Source organism: Scylla paramamosain, chromosome 20 (assembly GCF_035594125.1).
Source record: "Scylla paramamosain isolate STU-SP2022 chromosome 20, ASM3559412v1, whole genome shotgun sequence".
Taxonomy (NCBI): domain Eukaryota; kingdom Metazoa; phylum Arthropoda; class Malacostraca; order Decapoda; family Portunidae; genus Scylla; species Scylla paramamosain.
In genome coordinates this window covers 23,371,495-23,381,494 of record NC_087170.1, presented here as the reverse complement: position 1 = coordinate 23,381,494, position 10,000 = coordinate 23,371,495, and the positions used below count along the sequence as shown (strand labels likewise).

At 53.3% G+C, this 10,000-nt stretch overlaps 1 protein-coding gene across 1 annotated transcript in view; it reads right to left on the bottom strand.

Annotated features, from left to right (window-relative positions):
* Window positions 1–2,086, bottom strand: part of LOC135110667 (uncharacterized) — a 57,255-nt gene extending 55,169 nt beyond the window's left edge. Inside the window, exon 1 of the mRNA XM_064023273.1 lies at window positions 2,052–2,086. The gene's annotated coding sequence lies outside the window, so the exon portion shown is untranslated. The remainder of the gene's footprint in view (window positions 1–2,051) is intronic.
* Between the last annotated feature and the right edge of the window lie 7,914 nt (window positions 2,087–10,000).

The following is a 10,000-nucleotide window of genomic DNA, read 5'->3' as shown; positions in this document are numbered from 1 at the left end:
TGTGTGTGTGTGTGTGTGTGTGTGTGTACGAAGAATGTATGTGCTTATTCAAATGTGTACTTGTATGGACAGAGGAAAAGAAGGAAAAACAAGTTAGATCTCTCTCTCTCTCTCTCTCTCTCTCTCTCTCTCTCTCTCACCGTAAAAAAACAAAATAGAGCAAATTATTGACTCTTCCTCCTCCTCCTCCACGTTCTACAATTTAAATATATATAAGTAACAATAAAGAAAATCAGAGAGAGAGAGAGAGAGAGAGAGAGAATGTTGTTCACCCACACCTCCCATCACCCATCACCCACACATACCTCCCTTTCACCATCACACAGGTAGATGCCACAGGTGAGCGGGCAACAGGCACGTTCCTCCATGCGCATACAGCTGGGGGACGCACGCATGAGTCTGCTAACCTAACCTAACCTAACCCTAACCTAACCTAACCTGACCTGTTTCATTGTTTCCTGCCCAAACCTGAACCCTAATTATGCTGAAGGTGACACGTTCTGGTCTGAGTGACTGACTGACTGACTGACTGCCTTGAGTGATTGAGTGGGTGAGAGTTGGAAGGAGAAGAGGAGGGAGGTTAGAGGAGAAAGATCGCAAGCTGAAGAAGAGGGAGGTCAGAGGAGGAAGACTGCAGGATGAAGAGGGGGGAGGTTAGAGGAGAAAGACTGCTGGATGAAGAGGGGGGATGTTAGAGGAGGAAGGTTGCAAGATGAAGAGGAGGGAGGTTAGAGGAGAAAGGTTGCAAGATGAAGAAGGGCGTGGAATGGACTCAGTTGTGATGTCAGTGGAGTTAGTAGAAGGGTTTACTGAGAGGAAAATGGTGAGGGAATGGACATATGTGTAGTGTATAGTGAATGTATTCATTATAAAGGGGCTGCCACGTGTACATAGGTCTGTCCATTTATTTACTTATTACTTTTTTTTTATCATCATCATCATCATCATCATTATTATTATCATTTATTTTTATTTATTCTTTTTTTTACAGCTATTCTTATGTTTCTACGTATGCATGGTGATATAACCTTACACACACACACACACACACACACACACGACACACACACACTGGCGTAGGTCCAGGTAAATGTACAGTACAGTCTTACCCCCCCTCACACAGAAAGAAAGAGGCGGGATGGAGCGGAGTGAGGCGGGGCAAGGCATTAGCACATTACTCTTTATCCCCCTGCGTGATCACCTTGCACGATAAAGAGAGAAGATTCACTCATTGACTTGAGGCATCGTAACAACAGGGAATAGCACCGAACAGGAGGAGGAGGAAGAGGAGGAGGAGGAGGAGGAGGAGGAAGTGCTGAGCTAGTTCTCTGTCAGATGGAAATGCCCCCTTCCGCAGAGACCCAAGATGAATCAAGGCAGGGCTGGACAGGGCTGGACGGAGCTGGCACACACACACACACACACACACACACACACACACACGGCATCTCCCTCCCTCATCTCCCACCTCTTGCTATGAATGGGTGATGGAGAAGGGACGGAGGGAGGGAGGGAAGAGGGAGAGAGGAGTCCTGTGTTGCGTCCCTCACCACCTCTTTTTAATAATCCCCTTCACCTTCCCCTCCCCCTCCCCCTCCTTGCCCATTCACACATCTTCCCTCGCCACGCCTTCCCCTACCTCCCCCTCCCCACAGCTGCATCTGGCCCACTCCCTTCCCCACCTCCCCATCACCCTCCCATTCCTCCAGGTCCCTTTCGCGGCTTGTCCCTGCAGCGTTAGGGCGACCAACACAGCAACGCCACGCCCCCGCCCACATCCGGAGGTCAGCGGGCGTCCTGCGGGTGGGGCGGGGCGCGGCGGGGACGTAAGGAGCCCCAAGCCGTCCGTTAATGTCTTAGTGGGGCCACAGGTGGTAAGCAATGTGGGGCGGCGGGGGTGAGGGGAGAGGCACAGGGGACGGGAGGGGGAGGCGGGTGAATGAGGGTGTGAACAGTGGGCGTGGGAACATTAGGCAGAGACAATGGGAGAGGAGGCGAAGGAAAACAGACACGGTGAGGAAGAGTGACAAGTCCGGACGGCCGCCTCTCACCTTGCTCCTGACGACGCCCCTGTAGAGGCTCTGCGCCGTGGAGGGCTTCCTACGCCGGCTGCGGGCGGGAGACACCTGCAGTGCCTCCACCAGCGACGACATCCTCCTCCTCCTCCTCCTCCTCCTCCTCCTGTAGTCCTCACCTCCTTGCCTTCATCACGATCCTCGACACGCCGCCGCCGCGACACCCTCGTCTCGTGTTAGCGGGCGGTGGCAGCGGCGGCGGCGGCATCAGTTCCTCGCCCTGGGGAACGCCGCCTAACACACGCCCCGCTGCACCGTGCACGCCGCTCGCCGGGCACACACACGCAACACACCTGACCACTCACTGCCTGGAAGCACGTCTCGCCTCCTCACGCCAGCATTTCTCTCCTTCAGCGATCACATTACTTCCGAAACACGTGAAAAACACAGCGTGGGCCAAACACAGCATAACACAGAGAGGGCGGCATCGCTGCTGTCCTCCCGGAGCACGGTATAGGTACAGCAGCCGCGTGGAGTGTCAGGCCAGGGGCACCACGCACACCCAACAGAGGGGTGCCAGAGTCGCGGTGGCACCGAGAATATCCGGAGGGACGCCAGAACACGGCGGCGTACGTCTCACCTTCACCGTCGCTTAGTGTCAACTCAGGCGAGTCGGTCGCAGCCGCAGGGTTGCCAGGTCAGCGGCAGTATTTTCGCGCACTTTTACTCCAAAAAGAGCCCAAAACCCGCGGACTCCACCCTCCAAAAGAGCTCAAAAAGAGCCCAATATTTTTATGAATAATATGCATAATAATATTATGCATGAATAACATGCATAATAATAGCAAAGCCACCTTGTGTCAGACAGCTGCTGCAACAACATCTTGAGGGGCTGTTCTCCCACATTGATGGTAGCGTACACCTCTGCATATTTTTCTGCTGTCGGAGAGAGCTATTCGAAAAATACTTATATGTCTGCGATACCATGAACTCAAGGTGGGAAGGTAGTTTTTTCATGGCATACGACATGCATAATTGTAACGAGTGGCAAATGCACTTGATGTGTGTGTAACCTCCGGATTTATTTCACGTAATCGTGAGGTGACGGAGTTGTGTGCTCCGGACATTGTGTTACAGCCATCACTTGCCAAACCAATACACTTTTTTATGTCTAGATTTACTTTTTTTTTTCAGGAACTCAAGCAAAGATGCTGTAACAGCCTCAGCAGTGCTTCTATCGAGTTCAACAAGTCCCAAGAATGATGTTATGATTCTTTTCTGTTCGTAACTTGGGGTACCGAACAACAACAACAACAACAACAATACACAGCTTTTTCTTCCTATTATTGTCAGTACTTTCGTGTATTATCAATGAATATTCACTTTTGCCAATGTCACAACACAGTTCCTTCAGCATACACGGTGCTAACACTTTGTTGTCTTGAGCCCGTCCTCTTGTTCCCACTCTTTACAGTATTTTTTGCTGTATTTCGACCACTTGCTCATGTTCACGTGCATACGTACACACGTATGCACGTGGCCTGCATCCAGTATACTTGTATCTCCTCCAGGCAGGCTGAGGCAGCTACGAGGCTGAGAATAAATAAAGTGGCTGTGTTTCAGTGTGTGTGCTGTGAGGTGAATGTGGAAATTATGGGTGCGGCATGCAGGTGTTCAGGATGGATGCCCTACAGTCTTAATGAGGTCATGCGGCCCTAGTAGTAATCCCCTTAGGGAGAGGGGAGACTTGTTCACACCACCCTTCTACTGGCTGACCTGGCGCCACTCCTTATCATACGAGTGAGTCTACTCCCTCATTTGGTATGTCGGGAAGGCAAGAGTATATTATATATTTTCAAATATAAGTAGCCCAGAAAATAGCCCAACTGCGGTAAAAAGAGCCCAAAAAGCGCCAAACCGCGGAAACCATATTTTTCACGCCCAATACCAGGAAAAAGAGCCCAATTGGGCGAGAAAACCACGGACCTGGCAACTCTGGTCGGTCGGGACCCATGTGTGTGTGTGTGTGTGTGTGTGTGTGTGTGTGTGTGTGTGTGTGTGTGTGTGTGTGTGTGTGTGTGTGTGTGTGCCGCTACACGCTGCCCGCCACCAGGCACCCACCAACGGACGCACGCACTCACGCAGCGTAAAGAGAAGAGAGGCCCTCGCGCCACCCATGCAGGTATTGGAGTCCTACGAGTGTGACAACCTTACCTGGGTCACTGAAGACAGGAAGGAGGCGCAGGAGGAGGAGGAGGAGGAGGAGGAGGGAGAGGAAGTGAGGGAGAGGGAAGGGAGAGCGAGGCAACAGCAGGGATTAATTAGACTCGGGAGCAACAGTTTGTGGGCCGCTGCCTTACGGGCCCGGCCACCAGCACGCCCGCACACCCGCACGCCCCTACGCCGCAAGAAGTAGGTAAAGGTCAACCGTTACCGCTGATGACGAAGTTTATTTACGAGTAATCCGCTCTATCTTCGGTTTTTTTTTTTTTTTTTTTTCGTGAGGAATGCGAACCCAGGTGAACACGTGTGACTAGGTATCATACCACAGGTGAGGAGTTAATGAGTAATCTCTCTCTCTCTCTCTCTCTCTCTCTCTCTCTCTCTCTCTCTCTCTCTCTCTCTCTCTCTCTCTCTCTCTCTCTCTCTCTCTCTCTCTCTCTCTCTGTCACGACCCTGCCTCCGTGATGTAACTTCCCCTGACACACACACACACACACACACACACACACACACACACACACACACACACACACACACACACACACACACACACACAGCCTAATCAGAGCATTGTACAAGGTGATCTAGTAGCACTGTACCTAGGCGGAAATTCTTTAAGTTTTTCTCTCACTCTTTTCTTTAATCTTATATTTTTTCCCTCTTTTTTTGTAACCTTGCAAGACCCGCCGTGCCGCCTCACACACACACGCCCCCAGTAACACACACGGCGCAGTAACAGCAGCGGCGCTCGCCAAACCTTCCCGTGAGTCACCTGCAGGAGGAACACAGCAGGACAGGTGATGCGAGGCCTTACCTTCGTATTCTTAGACACCTTGATGCCACGTACGCACTCACCGTCACTCCTTGTAAGTTTAACAGGGTGTAGCAGAAGTATTAGTGGTTTTCAAGGCTGTTTTCATGATTTGTGTGAGTTTTAACGAGGAATTCGCAGCTACAAAGGAAGACAGAGAACACACACACACACACACACACACACACACACACACACACACACACACACACAAGAACGCGACTCATCATCATATCTGTAGCCTTTGAAAACAACCGTAATGAAAGCCCCCACAGAGTTTATGAATGCAAGTGTTAATCCACACGTACCAAAACAAAACAACTGCTATCTGTGTGGTTGTTAGCTAGTTGTGTGAACGAGTGAATGAGCGAGACTTGTGTGAGGCATGAATACGTGTATGAGTGAACGAGCTAGGCTTCAGTCATAAGTGTTAAGTGGAAGTGCGCGGCCTGGCGCCGGGAGATCACCTACCTCCAGCCTTCTGTTCACACCTTCTGTGAATAAACACCTGCACTGTTACCTGCGTTTCCTGTGCCCCTGCTGGTCAAGAGTCGAACATGGCGCAGTGAGTAGGATCAGGACAAGGCTGCAGTGGGTACGGCGCAGAATGGAGAAGCAGTTGGAGGCGCTGGCTGCCCTGCTAGCGCGACAGTCGGAGCAGAGTCAGGCTCGCGAGGAGCGTTTAACCCAGCTGCTGGAGAGAGTGGGGACACAAGCTCCCAGTCGCACCACGGCGAGCAATGAAGGCGAAACCACAGCCCGCAGCACGTCTACCCAGGGCGCGAGGTTCCCGACGTCCGCCACCATCATTCCTCACTTAACGGCGTCAGCATCTTTACGTGAGTTCGACACGTGGCGCCATAAGTTTGAAGGATACGTAACCCTCGCCAGGATAGACTGTCTCTCCCTGGCTGAGCAGAGGGCGGCACTCGCTGCTGTCCTAGACGACGAGTGGACCCGTACACTTCGCTACGGGATAAGCTTACCGAGAGACGCGGAGTTAAGAACCATCCTCGATGCAATGTGTGAGTACCTGCGAAGCCAGCGCAACATCATCATGGATAGAAGAGACTTCTACTCCCGCGTGCAAGAAACGCAAGAAGGTTTTGACGACTTTTTATGTGCTGTAAAGGAAATCGCCAATTTCTGTGACTTTTGCGACCAGTGCATAAACCATCAGCTGCGTGACAGAATTGTCGTTGGGACACGAGACGAAGTGGCTCTGAAACGCATGCTGGAAAACAAGAAACTCACCCTTGAAAACGCCATAGATATTTGCAGAGCATCAGAGAGCGCTAACCAGTGTAGTGCAGTACTAAGGGGCGGCTCTCACTCTTCGAGCCATGGTGTGAACGCTGTCTCGAACTACAGGAAGGGCAGTTTCGGGGGCTCAAGCCCCACGGGCTGTTATCGTTGTGGCAAAGATTGTCGCAGTGACAAAAGGGGATGCCAGGCAATAGATAAAGTGTGTCGTAACTGCGGGAAAAGAGGGCATTTTGCGAGTGTATGTCAGCAGACAGTGAGGAAACGACGAGGAGCTTCGAGGAGTTCCTCAACTGTCTCTCCTCATCGCGGTGCAGGCCCGAGGCGGGGAGCCAGTGCCAGTGTATACCAGCTCTTATCAGGCGTATACACAAAGACGGTGACGGCACGACCTGCGCCCCAGGTGCTCATTACCGCCACACATCCCGCTGGAAGAGACAAGATTACGTGGACTCCTGACTCTGGGGCCGAAACGACCGTTATTGGCCTCGACACGGCAACACTCCTTGGAATCCCGCCCTCCAGCTTGGCGCCCGCTGATGGTGATGGACTTTATGCTGCCGGTAATCACCCCCTCACCTGTGTAGGAACTTTCTCGTCGCACTTGCAACTGGGCGACAGGGAAGCTGAGACTGTTGTGAGCGTGGTGAAGGAGGTGAAGGGGGCGCTGCTTAGCTGGTACGATTCCATCGCTCTCGGAATCCTCCCCGAAGATTTTCCGGCTCAAATCCGACCGCTACGCAGGGAAGAACAGCGCACCGGCAACAGCTCCATCAAGTACCCGACCGCCTCGCAGCCACCTCTATCTACGCCCACAGAAGTGATCAGCTGGCCTCATTCCTACGACCCAACGCCACAGCAGCGTGCGGGGCACGCTGCTGCTGTGATCAAGGCCTTTCCCAGCGTCTTCGAAGCAAAGGAAGGTTTACGTGCAATGGCTGGTGGATCCATGGCCATCGAGTTGACAGACGACGCTCGACCCTTCGCCGTAACAGCATCTCGTACAATCCCTTACAATTGGCGTGAAGAAATTAAGAGCCAGTTGGAAGAGCTGCTTAACAAGGGAATCATCGAGAGTGTGGACTACCCTACGGCATGGTGCCACCCCATCGTGCCTGTCCCAAAAAAGACATCTGGTGTAAGGCTGTGTGTTGACCTGACACGACTCAACCGTTACGTGAAGAGGCCCGTGTATCCAGTGCGCTCACCTCATGACGCCATCGCCTCGATCGGGACCGGAGCAGTTTGGTTCACCACTCTTGATGCCAAGATGGGGTATTTTCAAGTCCCCATTAGAGAAGAAGACCAGGATTTAACCTGCTTCATAACACCTTGGGGTCGGTACAAGTTTCGGCGAGCGGTTATGGGTCTCGTCTCGTCTGGAGACGAGTATAACCGTCGAGGAGACCAAGCTCTCGGCGACATACCTAACACCATCAAGATCGTGGACGACATCCTGGCCTATGACTCCACCTACAGTGCGCACTTAGCCCATGTCATTCAGATTGTGCGGCGGTGTGACCAGCACGGCATCACTCTCAACCCACAGAAGTTTACATTCGCGGAAAGAGTGGTAGATTACTGTGGTTACTCTGTTTCTGGACAAGGCTACACGACAGACTCAAAGAAAGTTAAGGCAATCTCTGACTTCCCACGACCACAGCACATCACCGACTTACGATCATTCATGGGTCTTACAAACCAGCTTGGAAGCTTTTCTCCTGCTGTGGCTGCAGCTGCACAACCCCTCAGAGATCTCTTACGCCCGAAGAACAGTTGGTGCTGGTCTCCTAACCATGAAGAGGCGTTTGAGAAGGTGAAACAGTGTCTCGTCAGCCCACCTGTCTTGGCATACTTCGACCCATCATTACCAACGATGCTACAGACTGACGCCTCAAGGATGCACGGATTTGGATTCGTTCTCCTGCAGAAGCACAGTGACCAGTGGAAGATGGTGCAATGCGGGTCAAGATTTGTTACAGACACAGAGAGCCGCTATGCAGTAATAGAGTTGGAAATGGCTGCAATCGTCTGGGCAGTCAGGAAATGTGGCACCTACCTGAAAGGACTCCCTCACTTCGATCTAGTGCTCGACCACCGCCCGCTGATACCTCTCCTCAATAGCAAGTTGTTGGGAGAAATAGAGAACCTGCGGCTGCAGCGCATGAGGGAGAAGCTTGCTCAGTATTCTTTCACAGCAAGCTGGCAAAAGGGATCGACACACTGTGTGCCCGACGCCCTCTCACGTGCTCCAGTACAGGACCCAGTGGAGGAAGAGGATGCTGCTACTTCTGGTGACCTCGACCCTCTCCACTCAGCGGTCATCTCAGCGTTATCTGCCACCAATGAGGACGGCGTCCGCTTAGCACCACTCCAGGATCAGACTGTGGAAATGGTACGTGCCGCAGCAGCAAGAGACGGGGAGTACTGCTTGCTCAAGAACGTCATCATCGAGGGCTTCCCTGATCATTGCCACGACCTCGATCACCGCTTGCGTACGTACTGGCCGGTGCGCAGTCTGCTGGCCGTAGACGACGACCTGGTGGTTTACGGGCCGAGGCTTCTTATTCCTCACAGCCTCCGCCGAGAAACACTAGAGCGACTCCATGACAGTCATCAGGGGATGGAGCGCACCAAGCGACGGGCCCGACAAACGGTGTACTGGCCTGGTATGGACAGAGACGTTGAGAACGTCGTTTCTGGATGCTCACTATGCCGTCCACTCCTACCAAGCCAAGCCAACGAACCTCTCTGGCAGGACACGGACACACCCAGCAGGGTGTTTGAGTCAGTTTCTGCAGACTACTTCCACGCAGCAGGCCGTACATACCTCGTGTATGTAGATCGCTTGTCTGGGTGGCCTCACGTGTCTGCATGCTCACGTCCAGCATCGGCTGATCAGCTCGTTCGTGTCCTTCGGGGTGTGTTCGCCGACACGGGCGTGCCTGTTCTCCTGAGGACTGACGGTGGACCGCAGTTCACTTCTTCATCGGTACGGCGCTTCCTGGCTCGATGGGGGGTGGAGCATCGTGTATCTTCACCTCATTATCCACGCTCCAATGGTCACGCCGAGGCAGCGGTCAAGTCCGTGAAGAAGCTGATCCTCACGACCACACAGCAGGGACACCTGGACGAGGATGCGTTCGCTCGCGGGTTGCTGGAACTGCGCAACACTCCGAGGGCGGAAGGGCGATCACCAGCACAAGTCCTCTTCGGTCATCCTATGAGGTCCTGTGTCCCGGCTCATCATCGCTCATACGCTCAGCAGTGGCAGCGCGCTGCTGATGAGTGCGACGCCAAGGCAGAGCGACTGAGGAAGAAAGCGAAACTTCGCCACGACGCGTCCGCCCGTACTCTTCCTCTCCTGCACCTCGGTGGCCACGTCGACGTTCAGATCACACGACAGGCCTCTGGGATCGCCTGGGTGTCATCGTGGCTGTTGGGCGAAGGAGAGACTACCTCATCAAGATGGGCAGCGGTCGCGTGATGTGGCGTAATAGAAGACACCTACGCCCACACAGACCTCTTGCTCCCCTTCCTGTCGAGCAGCACACCGCTCATGGCGGTGCAGCGCTTCAGCATCAGGGTCACGAGGAACACCACCATCCCGGCAGCCCGGAGCATCAGGGTAACGGGGTACACCGTGGCCGAGAGCAACCAGAGCGTCGAAGCAGCCGACAGCGTAGGG